The following is a 13,027-nucleotide window of genomic DNA, read 5'->3' as shown; positions in this document are numbered from 1 at the left end:
TTGGCAAATAAATGAGTTGAGCAAGCAGCAAGTCACAGAATCCCAGAATCATTCAGATTGGAGAAGACCCTCGGGATCATCGAGTCCAACCCTTGGCCCAACTCTACAAAGTTCTCCCCTACCCCACATCCCCCAACATCTCATCCAATCGGCCCTGAAACACACCCAGGGATGGGGACTCCCCCCTCCCTGGGCAGCCCATTCCACTCTCTCACCACTCTTTCTGTGAAAACTTTTCTCCTAATGTCCAGTCTAAACCCTCTCTGTTGCAGTTTAAAGTCCTAAATGCATCTTTGCGAGGGCTTACCCCCGGATGCATGAGGAAGCTCTGTAGTTCCCACTTGCTGGTATCTCTACCTTAATGGAGAATTTCACTTTCCAGAAGCTGCTCCAAGAAGCTTACAAGTATGCCCCAGCCCTCTGCTAGGCTGTCTGCTTTCCGTGATGAGAATGCAAACCCATTTTACTACGAGTCTAATATACCAGACAGAATAAGAAATTGATAGTTTGCCGTATAAAGAGATTTGAGAATATGCTTGAAAAAGGGCAGATTTATGAGAAATAAAATACACATTCTGTCGCAATATGAGACCACTTTATCTGTTCATCTTTTATTGGAATAAAAGGGCATTTGTAGGTATTGAGTTAGCTGCATGACATGTCTCAGGTTGAACTCTGAGTAGTATAAAAAGAAACATTTTGATCCAATGTAAGTTTACTTCAAGATTTAAAAGGGATTATGTTAAAAGGCACTTTTGCATATTTAAGCAGAACTGGTTTAGAGCAGATTTTGGACAGGAGATAGAGACAGCAGGTGTGCAAATCCCATCCTCACTAACCAAGCAACTCACCACAAAACCCAACTGCGGTGTCCTGTCACAGTTGGTCCCTTCCTTTCTGCTGCCCATGGTGAGAACTGACCCGGGACATTTAGCACATAACTCTGCTTTAGCTCCTGCAAAGGCAGCTCACAGCTTTTCCTTGGCTTTGTCCAACCTCAAAGAACGATGGAAGAAGAGAGCTGAAGATGGGGAGTCAAAGTGGGTACTTTTGCTTGAGGGTTGCATCCTAATCCTGTTCTGGCTTCTGAATTTGATCACAGAATATCTGGGAGAAAGTGATGCTCCTAATCCAGGCGAGGTGCAATAGTCTCATGTTCAGTTTCTGATGGGTTGAGTTTCTTCTTCTAGTGTTAAAAGCCAACTAGAGAAGTTGAAGGAAGATTTCTCTATACATTCTTAATTTGCCTAATTGCTGACTTCCTCACAAATGTGATGCTCATGGAGATTTCAAGAGGCAAGAAGCTATTTTCACTCTTCATTTAACTCTTCTAAGCCATTAGCAACTGAGAAGTTGTGATTAGTGCTGTGAGTTCTCCTGTAAAACAGTTATCCAGTGAATCACTCTTCACTGACAAGCCTCTGCCCACCTTCCCACCAGCCTCACCATGTGATAGCCTACTATTATAACTCCTCCAGGGACCGCTCATTTTACAGAGACAATCCTTTTCTTCCTCTCCTACCTGCTCTGCTCAGCTCCATGGCAAACAGCAGCTGCTTATGGACATGTCCATTACAGACCTCGGTGCAGTCAGGATATCCTCACGGATGGGACTTCAACCACTCCCACATCAGAGAGCCATGGGGAATGGTCCTGCTGGCTCCAAGGAGTTGATAAAACTGGAAACAAAGAAATGTGCTCCCACATTCCTGGAAATCCACTCTCCAGGACATACAGGGGGATCTGAACTGGTAGTTCTGGGTTATGAAGTTTTCCCCATGAGCAGAAGTGTCCCCTGGGGAGGGGGGTTGTATCCAGCTGGATCAGGGAGGCATTCCTCCAAAATCAGGACTTCCCTCCAGTGCCTGGTGAATACAACACTTCTGTCCTCTGCTCTCTGCCAAAATCAATGCACAGCAATGCAAAATCAATGCACAACAATGTACAGTATTTCACCCTTATTGCGTTTCTTCAGGAGGAGAAAGAAGGAGCAGATCCAGACCTGCTGCAGTGCCCCGTCCTTCTGTCTCACTGAATGGGCTGGCCTGAGCTCACCAGGAGCACAGTTGTCCAGAAACACTGGTATTGATCATCATTCGATTGTGCTGGAGAGGAGCTGCTAATGCTGACACCAGTCATCATCATAATTCTCATTATTTTACGCGAACATGCAGACAGACCCCCAGGATGCGCCGATAATAACAGGAACCCCCTGAAAGCATCTTTGATTTTCTCTTTGGGAAATCATAAGTTTTGCTGTCGTTCTTGAAAGACATTATATGAAACTCATTACGAGGCGTATTAGGTTCAAATATTGTCACTTCATGGGGAGGGGATGGAGACAGCCCCATTGAGTGACTGGTCTCCGCTGGATCTGGGATCAGTGGCCAGGCTCCACAGGTGAGCCCCATGCTGCCTCCTTGACTGCCCAGACTTGCTCCAGAAATCAGGAATTTCTACTTTTACCACCTCCCAGCTGACTCCAGGAGCTAACTAACAGACTGGACACCACCACCGATGTGTTTCAACCTTCCCATGCTACGACCTAAATCAAAACAAGCAGAGAAATAGCAGGGCCAAAATCCATCCCCTTCCTCTAACTCAGTGTACATGTATCTTACTATCTTGAGCTAATTATTACAGCTTGTGTTTATGTGTTTTTTGCCAACCTAGAAAATAGCAGCGAATCCTCATGCTTGGTTTTGGCTTTGAGCAAATACCTCAGACATAACCTCCCTTGCAAGAGTCTGGTTCCTGCAGCCCTTGGTTTTGCCGACATCACACCAGGGATGTTTGGTCCTATATGGTTTAAACGGTGTAAAGTGATTTTATGATGGCTTTGTGGTGGCTCCAACAGCTACCGCCATTCTGTTTTGCAATTTCTACCCTGGCACAGATGAGTGAAGTAAATTTTGTGTGATGATTTGCAAAGAAATTCGCTTGCTTTGGAATAAAGGAAGGAGAGCGCTAGCGGCTCGGTTTGCAATAAACCTGCAGGTAACCTGCTGTTACTGCTCAGAGCTGCCGTTACCAGTGTCAGGCTCAGCACCAGCAGTGCAATAAGGCATATAATTATGGATGGTATGCATAATATATGTAAATACTATGCATAATACGGTTTGGCCAGCACGTGTGAATTTGGGTCCACGAGAGGAACAGTTGCCTTTACTTTCCTTTCTCACTTCTGCCCACTGAAGATTTTCTTCCGCAGAAAGAAGACATAAATCCCTACAATTAACATCAGTTCTGAGCGTGGGGTGAGAGGATGTTAAATGTTAAATGTTTAAATTAAACACAGTAGCTTCTGCTATTCAGACGGAAACCCACTCCCTTGAGATGCTCTTTCGTAGGTGTATTTAATGGGACCATCTTTGCAGCAGCCGAAAGCAACGCTGAGTCTGCTATGGCATGACCATGGAGCTGGAGCTGAAGCGTGTTAACTCGCGGGTTTTGTTTTGGGGTTCAGCCTGTGGTGAGGTGATGTATATCCCTTCCCAGAAACTCCAAGGCAACTTCATAGTACAGGGATTAAATTTTTCTGGAGTACTTTGCTATAATTACATGCTTCTTTTTAAATTAAATGCTTGAATAATTCTAAAAATTGGCTTGAACTAGAAAATACTTTACCTATAACTACAATTTGCTAGAAAACAGGGAAAAAGGGAAGACCTCAAGCAAGAGCAACTGGTCTGAGCATGAAGAGGGTTGGGAGAGAGGAATTAAGTGTGAATATTTACCACCAAAAACTTATGTTACCCTCAGAGAAGGGAGAATCCTGAAAACAAAATCCGTGAACAAACTGGAATAGAAATTAAACTTGCATTTATGACCACTTTCACTTTGACACTGCAAATACTTAAGCATATTAAAAATAGATTTAGATTTTGTAGATATTTAAAGGTTTTGTAGGCACGGCCAAATTCGATTGAAGTCATTGAACAAGTTTGAATATTATGTATACATATGCATCTTAGTAAGCCTTGTGTCCAACTTAAAAAGCAGAACTTTTTCAAGCAGCAGAACAGAAATGGGACCCATACGATCTTCTCATGTTTGTTCTGGAAATTTGAACAAAAAAGATGTTCCCCAGGAACCTCAGGGAGGATTTGACTTGACGTGCCTGACCAGGGAAGGAGCTGATGGCTGGAACAACTCTATCCCCATGCTTGTGGGATAGGGGCTTTGCTCTGAGCATAAAACCAGCCTCAAAATCTTCAGACAGAAGCAGAATAGACTTACAATGAGGAGATACAGCCTCAACCACTGATGTACAGATCCGGTGTAAATTAAAATCAGAGGTGGATACCCGCTGTGTTATTTTTTAAGCTGGAACCATAACCTCTAACATCACCGTTTCTCTGCCTGTTTGTGTTTGTTGATTTACCCTTGTTGTCTCCCCAGTGACATCTGAACCATTGAAATAAACTCTCCTTTTGTGCATCTCGGATACGTAACCACAAAGTTGAGAAGAACATGCTGTGTCCAGACCCACAGATCACAAAACCTCACAGTTAACAGCTCAGGAAGATGCAAATAATGCAGTAGAGGGCCCCTGCTTAAATGCTTCTAATGTTATTAGGGCTTTTTATAAAATTAATGGACAATAGCAAGACAGACCTTTTGGACTGTCCGTGCTGCTAGCACAGAAACAATTGGTAGGAAGGGAAAAAAAAAAATAAAATCTGCATAACAGATGGTGTCCCTCTGCTTGCCATTCATAAATGAATAAAAATACCCCCAGGCTCACAAAATCTCCTGCTTTGCTGCTGTGTCTGCTGACTGACACTTATTTGAAGCTAACATGAAGATTTTATAATCAGCCTTGAAGATGAGAACAGAGAGAATGGCTGATCAAGCGAAAGGGTCAGCTTGATGAATACCTGCAAAACACCTCCCCATGCTCCTTCCTACTCTGGTCAGGACCTGACACGCAGCCAGAGCCAGACCCAGCACCCAGGAAAACGGCACTGGGTTATCTTTTTTGCTGCTGCAGATCCCGGTGGCTGATGGAGGCTCTTGGGATGCTTCAGCCCATCTTCACGGGAGCCCAGAGGGCTGGGAACAGTGTGGTCGGACACTGGTGGGAATGCAGCTACTGCAGCTTTGTGTTCGGGATCTCTCCAGCTCATTTCCAGCATCTGGCCAGGCTTTCCCAGCAATCCACTGCCATCCCAGCTGCCCTTTGCTACTGGGCATTGCCTCCTGCACGTAGTGAAGGGCAGGAGAAAAACAGGCAGTTTCTGAAGCAGAGGATGAGTTTGCTGCACGATGATGAGAAGCTACATGGGAATATGTGCTTTGGTGAAGCAGAGGTGGGACAACACAGCCATCCCCAGCAGATGAGGCACATTTTCCTTGCAGGAGTCTGGAGAAAAGGAACCCAGGACCAGCCAGGCTCTTTCTCTTTAACCAAAGGCCTCACTCCAGTCTGACACGTTTCTGTGTTGTTTCTATGATTTCTGTGTGAGAATTCAAGTGTGACCTGGGGCTGGCGGCGCAGCAGCTGCTAAAAGGCTTGTGATGTTGTGACTGCTGAGCTGGGGGGTGTTGAGAGCCCATGGGGGTCTCTTGACACGTAGGCTGCAGCCCCCAGGAGCTTCTTGGCTTTCTCTCTGCCCTTCCCATGGCTGAGAGGAGATGAAACCGCAGGGGCAGACAGCCGGGGCAGGAGCAGGTACCATCCCCAGCACGGGGTAGATGTGTACCGTACCTCTGAGCAAGCAGAAGTGCGTTTGTGCTCTGATCTCAGTGACTCGGGCTCCCCACCGCTGGCTGTCCCCAGGCCATGGTGGTGGCAGTGCCATCACCTTGCTCAGGGACCTGGTCCACCTCCACAAAGGATGAGCGGATCAGCTAGACCCAGTGAGGGGCAGCAAGGACTGTTTGGAGCCCTGAACCGCTTTTTATTTGAGAATTAGATGCATTTAACCCATCCAAGACATTGCAGCATAAAAGGTGCCCTGGGGTGGCTGCTCGGTGCTGTGTGCTGGGGCAGACACAGCACAGACACGTGTCCACCAAGGCTTTGTCCACTGTTTCTGGAGGCAGGAAGATGCGACAACATCAGGATTGACCAAGATGTTGATGCTATTTAATTTTCAGACTTGCAAAAGCGGTTACAAACTCGAAACTTTGTTTGACTCACGCCTAAAAGCAACATATGATCATTACAACATTTGGATCAAAGTATCAGTAAAAAAGAAAAGCAGCATATGAGGCAACATATGGTAAATATGTATTTAGAAGCACAGAAAGTAGACAAACTCATTTGGGTCAAGATTTAATCAGATAATGTTTGGTTTAGACTCAGCACTAATGCTACTTAGGAAGCACGTTACATTGGAATCAGTATTTAAAACTCTGTTAAAGGCAGATGAAAATGAAAAGCAGGAGAAAAGAGAAAGAAAGCGTGGCAAATTTATGGCATGGCAAATTTACATTTCTTTGGCAACCAGAAGATCAAGCCTAATTAATCTGTACACATCAGCTTTCTCCACATGGCTTTCGGAAAGGGCTTAGCCTGGGGGGTGTGTGTATGTAATGCAGTTAATAACTACTTTCCTCTGGGTTTCTTCTTCTCTAATCATTATTTTCCAGGTTCCATCTAGACCTACAAATATCATCGTAAACTCTGAAGAAGCTCCTGAAGGTAAGAAGGGAGGCTATGACAGTACTGGAACCCCTTCATTTGTTAATGAAAGTTCTTGTGGATCCAGAGGTCGTGCAATTTTTTAAACAATATTTTCCCCAAAAGCCAATGAATCACAAAGCACAATCAGTACTGTCATGGCTTGGGGTAGTGCTATAAGAGTCCCGTGGCCCTAGAGACATGATATCATCTAATGGTTCTGCAGCACCCACCTAATTTCCCAGTTCCATCACTACGTGTCCTTTGACAGTCTCCATAAGCATACGCATATTGTTGTTCCAGCGTGCAAAACGCATTGGCCACGTTCAGATCTCTTTTACCCAGGTGAAGACAACAGAGCAGCACCGCTATCCGTAAAGTGTGAACCAAATCAGGATCCATCCACAGGCTTTTTCCTCAGCCAGATAGCTGCAGCTTCAAGCCCTGTAAAAACGTGTGGGATAAAAACAGGAGCGTTCATGAGACTCGTGGTACGTATCAACCGCCTCTGTGTCCCGATGGATGGGGTGATTCAGCTCTGTTCTCCACCACTTCTTCTTTCCCTCCCAAGACTGTTGCATTGCTGATGGCCCGTTGTGGTACCCAGAGCTGCAGCACTCCCTTGCCACAACACAAGTCCAGCCACCTGCTTTCCATCACCTCCTGCTTGAAATAGTATATCCTTTGTGATTTTTCTTATTCCTCTGATGGACCTCAGCCAGGATGTGATGAAATATTCACAAAATCTTTCCCCCATTTGTTACAGGGTGTCCCACCCAGCTTGCATTAACAGGTACGATTTCATTCATTTAGAGAGAACTCAAGAGAGAACTTAAGTTCACAGTAAGGATCGCAGGAGAGGGCATGGACTGCACAAGAGTTAAGGTCCAGGACAAGTGATTTCTGAGCAGATGTGTCTCTCTTTGAGGATCAGGTTTAAGTTAGGATCAGGCATCTGATGAGGTCTCTGAATTTGGTACATATTCATGATTCTACACATGAGAAAAGTTGTCAATTTTCATCCTTACAAATGAAATGAGAACAGTTTGAGGTTTATTCCTCTTTTAACAAAGGCACCAGGTGGCTGGCAAAGAAGCTGTATTACTTAATTAGCACAAGCAGGGCAGAAGTCTGTCTGTGAGCAAGCGGTAGCACAGTGGAGCTCTCGCTGAAGGAAGCCAAGCTGATGAAGCTGCAGGATGGAGCCCCTCCAAGTGCTGATAGGAGAAAGGAAGAGGAGCCAAGCCGGTGAGAAAACCCTGGCACCTCTTCCAGGCAGTCACAGAGATCTTAAACACTCTTTTCTTACAACTGTGAAACCATCTCCTGTCAAGACACATGCTTTGCCTCAGTCTCTACATTATCTCACCTAACGAGGGCTGCTGTCCACAGGACAGCGATTGCAGTAACCCCCCCGGGAACCGTAACCCATTAAAACATATGGCTCTGCTCCTATACATCTGCTCAGAATCGGTAGCAGCAGTTCTCACAGAAGATCCTCAGCAAAGATGGAGATGTGCAGTAGCAGTTCATGGGTACCTATGGCTCTGGAGGAAAAAGATTCCACTCTCCTGGTTTTTGGACCATCTCTCCTAATTCCATCAGATTATGGTTTTAGTGAGGGTAGGGGAGGCAATAAGATAATGCATTAGCTTTTCAGGCTCGGGGAGATTTACTACCCTCTTTTTCCTTATATCACAGAGATGCAATGTGGCTTGACATGGCTATTGAGAGCCAACCCTGAGACTGTGTGCAGGAAGCTTCTCCTGAGTCTTGGGAGTAATTAATGTGTCTCTCATTATGAAAATAACAGAATTCTGGGGGGCTTGGAATTTCTGTAATTACCAACAGGTATTTAAAAGTATATGGCTTTGCTTATCTACCCAGGAGATCAGCCAAATGAGAAAGGAATATCTCCAATTTTAACTGAAGAGAGGACTCAGATAAAGGATCACAAAGCTCTCAGACACCGCATGTTGCCTCAGAGAGTGCTGTGAATAGCCACAAGCCGGTAAAAGCAATTATTAGAACATTTTCTCTTTCTTTCTTGATGGGGATTCAGATGAGTCCCAGCAGTACCAGTGATGACTTCTATTTGCATTAATAGCACAGAAAGTTCAAACACAGTTCTCAGAGCTTCGTTTTTGATGAACATGTCAGAAAGAACAACTTTTTCCCAAGCAATTGCAACCCCCATGAAGTCCACAGGAGATCAAGAAGCTGAGTTTATCCCGTCATTTCTCCTAGTAAGGATTGCAGCAAGCAATGTCTGCCTGCAAAGCTTTCCTCTGCTGAGCAGGTTGGGTGTTTCCCTCCCTGCAGACCCCTCGGTGCTCTCTGCTCTCTGCTGCCAGCTTAGCAGCAATCTTCTGTTTATCCCCCTGCCTGTACATCTGCTGCGCTCGGCCTTCAGAGCTGGCATCTCAGATGGGGTAATCCTCTTTTGGTACCTTTAACTTTAATTAAAAGGTCACCTTCCAAATGCAAGTGAGAGGAGCCCGCTGATCCTTTCTCCTGTTCTCACAAAACAAGTTAGCCAAGAAGTCATGACTGGGAAATTCAGCATCTCTCAGCAACAATGGTCATTAATCACCCTTTCACTTTAAAGGACACTCTCGTTCACCCATGACAGCAGCAGTGAGGAAACAGAAAAAAAAAAACAACCCAAACAACAACCGAGGAACTGTGAATGACAACTCTAATACAGCAATGTTATTGTCAAGTCAATGAAGCCTTGAGAACAAGTTAACAGGCTTGAAACATAAATAGGAAAAAAAATGAAAAAGAGGAAAGCTACATCTTCTTCATGGCAGTTGGGTTCTATTGCCAGTTTGAACTGGCTTGATGAAAAGGAGGAAGGACCAGAATATAATTACATTATGATCCATGTAACGGTGTTTTTTGGGCAGGTCACTATGAAAGCCACTCTCTTTAAATGTTCAAGGACCAGGTGAGCTGGCTTTGCAGGTGAACACAATGTAATCCATACATCCTTCATCAAAAAGTCTCGGTTACTCTCCTCCTCCCTATGTGCCACCAACCATGAGGTCTCCTCCATGAAATCCTGGCCAGAGGCACAGCAGGTCAGCAAGGAATCCTTCCTGCTGCAACGGGGGGATGATGGGGAAGAGTGATGCTTACAGCCTCTCCTTAGCAGAAATAAAACAGGCAGGGCAGGACTGTTAACGAATATGGCAAAATGAGTAGTTAAAGCCACAGGGACAATTTCATAACGTCTCTGGTAATTTGTTGCTGCTTGCTAGAGTTTTCCCTCACTGCTATTTCACAATGCCGGCTGATTAAATTTTGCTGTCTGGTATTGAGTCTAAATAATAATTAATAACTTATGAGGAGGTCTTCTAATGAAGCACGCTCTGTTCCTGTGATTCACTCGGTGCAAAGCATTGGGATTATTGCCCACCAGACCCGGGGGAGTCAGCCAGGTCCGCTGCCCGTTTTCCATAAATTCAGATGCTGGTTGGTGAGTGTCTGCAGCTGCCACTCTAGAGCCATTTAGCTGGCTTCGAGCTACCTGGGGCTGCAGGTGCAGGGACCCCGACCATACCCCGGCTCCTGCAGTGCTGAGCATCGCAGCCAGCTCAGGAGATGAGGTGACCAATGGATTCCCCAAGGGGAATATAAAAATGAAAGGCACCAGCCACCCTGGAAGCATTCGGTCTGTTCTACCAGCTCTTTCCTCTTACTCAGATTTTATTAGGTTTCCCTTTTCTTCTTAAGGCAAGTCTCCACCTGAATGAAGCAAGATGATTTGAAACGGGCAAGATAATTTGAAATATTTTGAGTCCTACAGTGGGGTTTAGCTCTTCCAGCTCCCATGCTTGTTGGAGGAAGACATCAAATCTGCCCAGAAATGGTGCAAAAATGTCCATTGGCTTTGCCTGGCTGACCCAGTGGGAACTCTACCACACCTCGCTCCCCTTACACCCCGGGCAGGGGCATGTGTGAGCCCAGCGAGTGTGGGACGCTTAAACCGATTCGTTTTGATACAAACTGCGTAGCCAGTTCACAAAGGCAGCTCTGAATTCCCCAGACTGAAATGCACTTAAGGAGCTTTTGTGCAACTTCAGCTCTGATGATCCACGATCAGACGGGTAATGCAAAATGCCTGTTTCTCCTCCAGACTGGAAGGCAGCTATTTTCTCAGTTGAAGTGCTGTGTGTGTATCCAATATGCATGAAGAGCTGTTTAAGTATCAGTTGCCAGAGCCTGCCAAACAAGAAATAGATTTGCCTTCTACATTCAAGTGAATTTTTATTTTTGTCAATCTTGCCTCTCTTATAACATGTCCCCCCTGTGAAATGTGTTGAACGGAGATAACCAGGCATAATGTGTCCTCAGGGATTTGCAGTGGCACAAAAACAGTCTTGATATTCACAATGAAAAATGTCAAGTAGTTTTATGCCACTTATAGTATCAAACGATGGTGGTTTTATATTCTGTCTGTGAGGAGTATGCTTTGGAAAAAGCTAGATCGTGCGAATTTATGTACATGTGTGTTTATTTACTGCAACCACTGATCAGATCAAGAAAGCAATGAGAAATCATAAACAAGCCTCATAATTTTCCCTGCACACCCCAGGACTTCTTTTCTCTCTGTGGTTTTTTGTTTGTTTTTTTTTTTTTTTTCCCTTTCTAATTACGGTGATTATATTAGCAGCTGAGAACAAAGCTCACAGCACCGCAGGCAAACACACGGGAAAACCTTTGCAGGATCAGGTGTGATGGCAGCCAGAGAAGTGCCACCAAGAACTGGTAAGGTGCTGTCACAGCCAGGAGGACAAAACACGTGGGATCTGGGGAATCTCCTCTGTTCCCTGCAGATGTGGGATCCCCAAAATACGTTTTTCTTAGTTGCTTTATTCTTTGTGGACCGTAATCTAACTGCATCTTAGAATTCAGAGCACCTCTGAAGAGCCCACGCACAGGGAAGATAGTGGCAGACAGGTTTAGTGACCAAAGGGGATTAACTAGGAGAAAAGCCGCTGATGAACATTGGATTAATAAGAATTTAAGGGTATGAATGAATAAGAGTGAGACAAGAGCGTTTCTCTCTACTACTGCCGGTTTCACCATGTGTTTTCTGGTTTCTGGCATCTTCCTTAGCAGGAATAATGCTTAAAAAATCCAGGTTAGTAAAATGAAGCCCATTTTCCAAATACATGTTGTTGGCCTAGAGGAATGACTTCTGTTAACTCTGTCTCTCTCGGGTTAACTTTTTAAGAAGCAAGGAAAACTTTTGAGTTCCCAGGAGATTTGTGCAGACACTGCAATTTAGGAGGGGGTTAGAGATGAACCTGAGACTCAGGCCCATGTGCAGAGCCCATGTGCACGGGCGGGATTGAGCTCAGCTCAGGCACCGAGCAATGAGGTGTAAGATCTACCCTTCCTCATGTTTTAAAGCAGACCTAATGTTCTGAGAATTAAGAAAATGCATGAATGTTTGTATTATTTAATTTAAATCCAAAACTGAACCTGTCGAGGTTTGGCAGCATTTGGATCTGATACGGAGTTTTAACTTAATCTACCTGGTCTTCAGGTCATATTGAGTCAAAATTTAGCTTTGCTCTCACTTTGATCTTTTCCAAGGTGGCCTTCAGTCTGGATCCATTTAATATCAGGTTTTTAATACCTAATTAGCCAGTGGGACAGCAAGAGGATGCAGTTTTATGCTCTTCATATTGCCCGTGGCTCTGCTAAGATGGGGCTGCACCAGACGCCCACAGATACCCGTGAGTGCACCCTGAGCTTCACACCTTTATGTGTGTAAAAACAAGCTTCAGGCAGTGAGAAGGGGAATGCTGCAGAGCAGGGAAAGGTAAGGAAACCCAGTAACGTTACTGTTGTCAGCACAGCGCACAGAGAAAAGGTTAACATGAATGATCTCTCTCTGGTGTGTTAGTAATTGCCTGCCTTCAATTATACCCTGCGATCGGCTGCAGGTAGGAAAGGATGTATTTTCACCACTTCTAACAGCTGTTTGGGAGTTTTAATTACATCTGATATATTAAGAGAAGCCTAAATCAAAACGCTTGGCATGAGGGAGGTTAAATGTTGCTTTTTTGAAACTACATATTGTGCTTTGGTTTATCTCTACAGAGAGGATATCACGGAAGCAAATGTGTCAATGCTTAGTGAGCACTTCCTCTTTCATCCATTTCGGCGTTTGCATGCTCTCAGTTGGTTTCTACAGTATTTACGTTTCCTTTATCTTTAATTCATAACTTGATCTTTCATTTAAAGTGATTTTCTTTCTTCCTCTATACGTGTGTATGCACATTCCTGGTCACGGTTCTTGCAATGCACAATACAAAGCAAAAACCTAATGCCAGAGGGAAATTTTTGCAGCATGAAATTTCCAAAAAAGGCTGACATTTGAGG

This window comes from Athene noctua, chromosome 16 (genome assembly GCF_965140245.1).
Source record: "Athene noctua chromosome 16, bAthNoc1.hap1.1, whole genome shotgun sequence".
NCBI lineage: Eukaryota > Metazoa > Chordata > Aves > Strigiformes > Strigidae > Athene > Athene noctua.
This window is presented reverse-complemented; position numbering follows the sequence as displayed.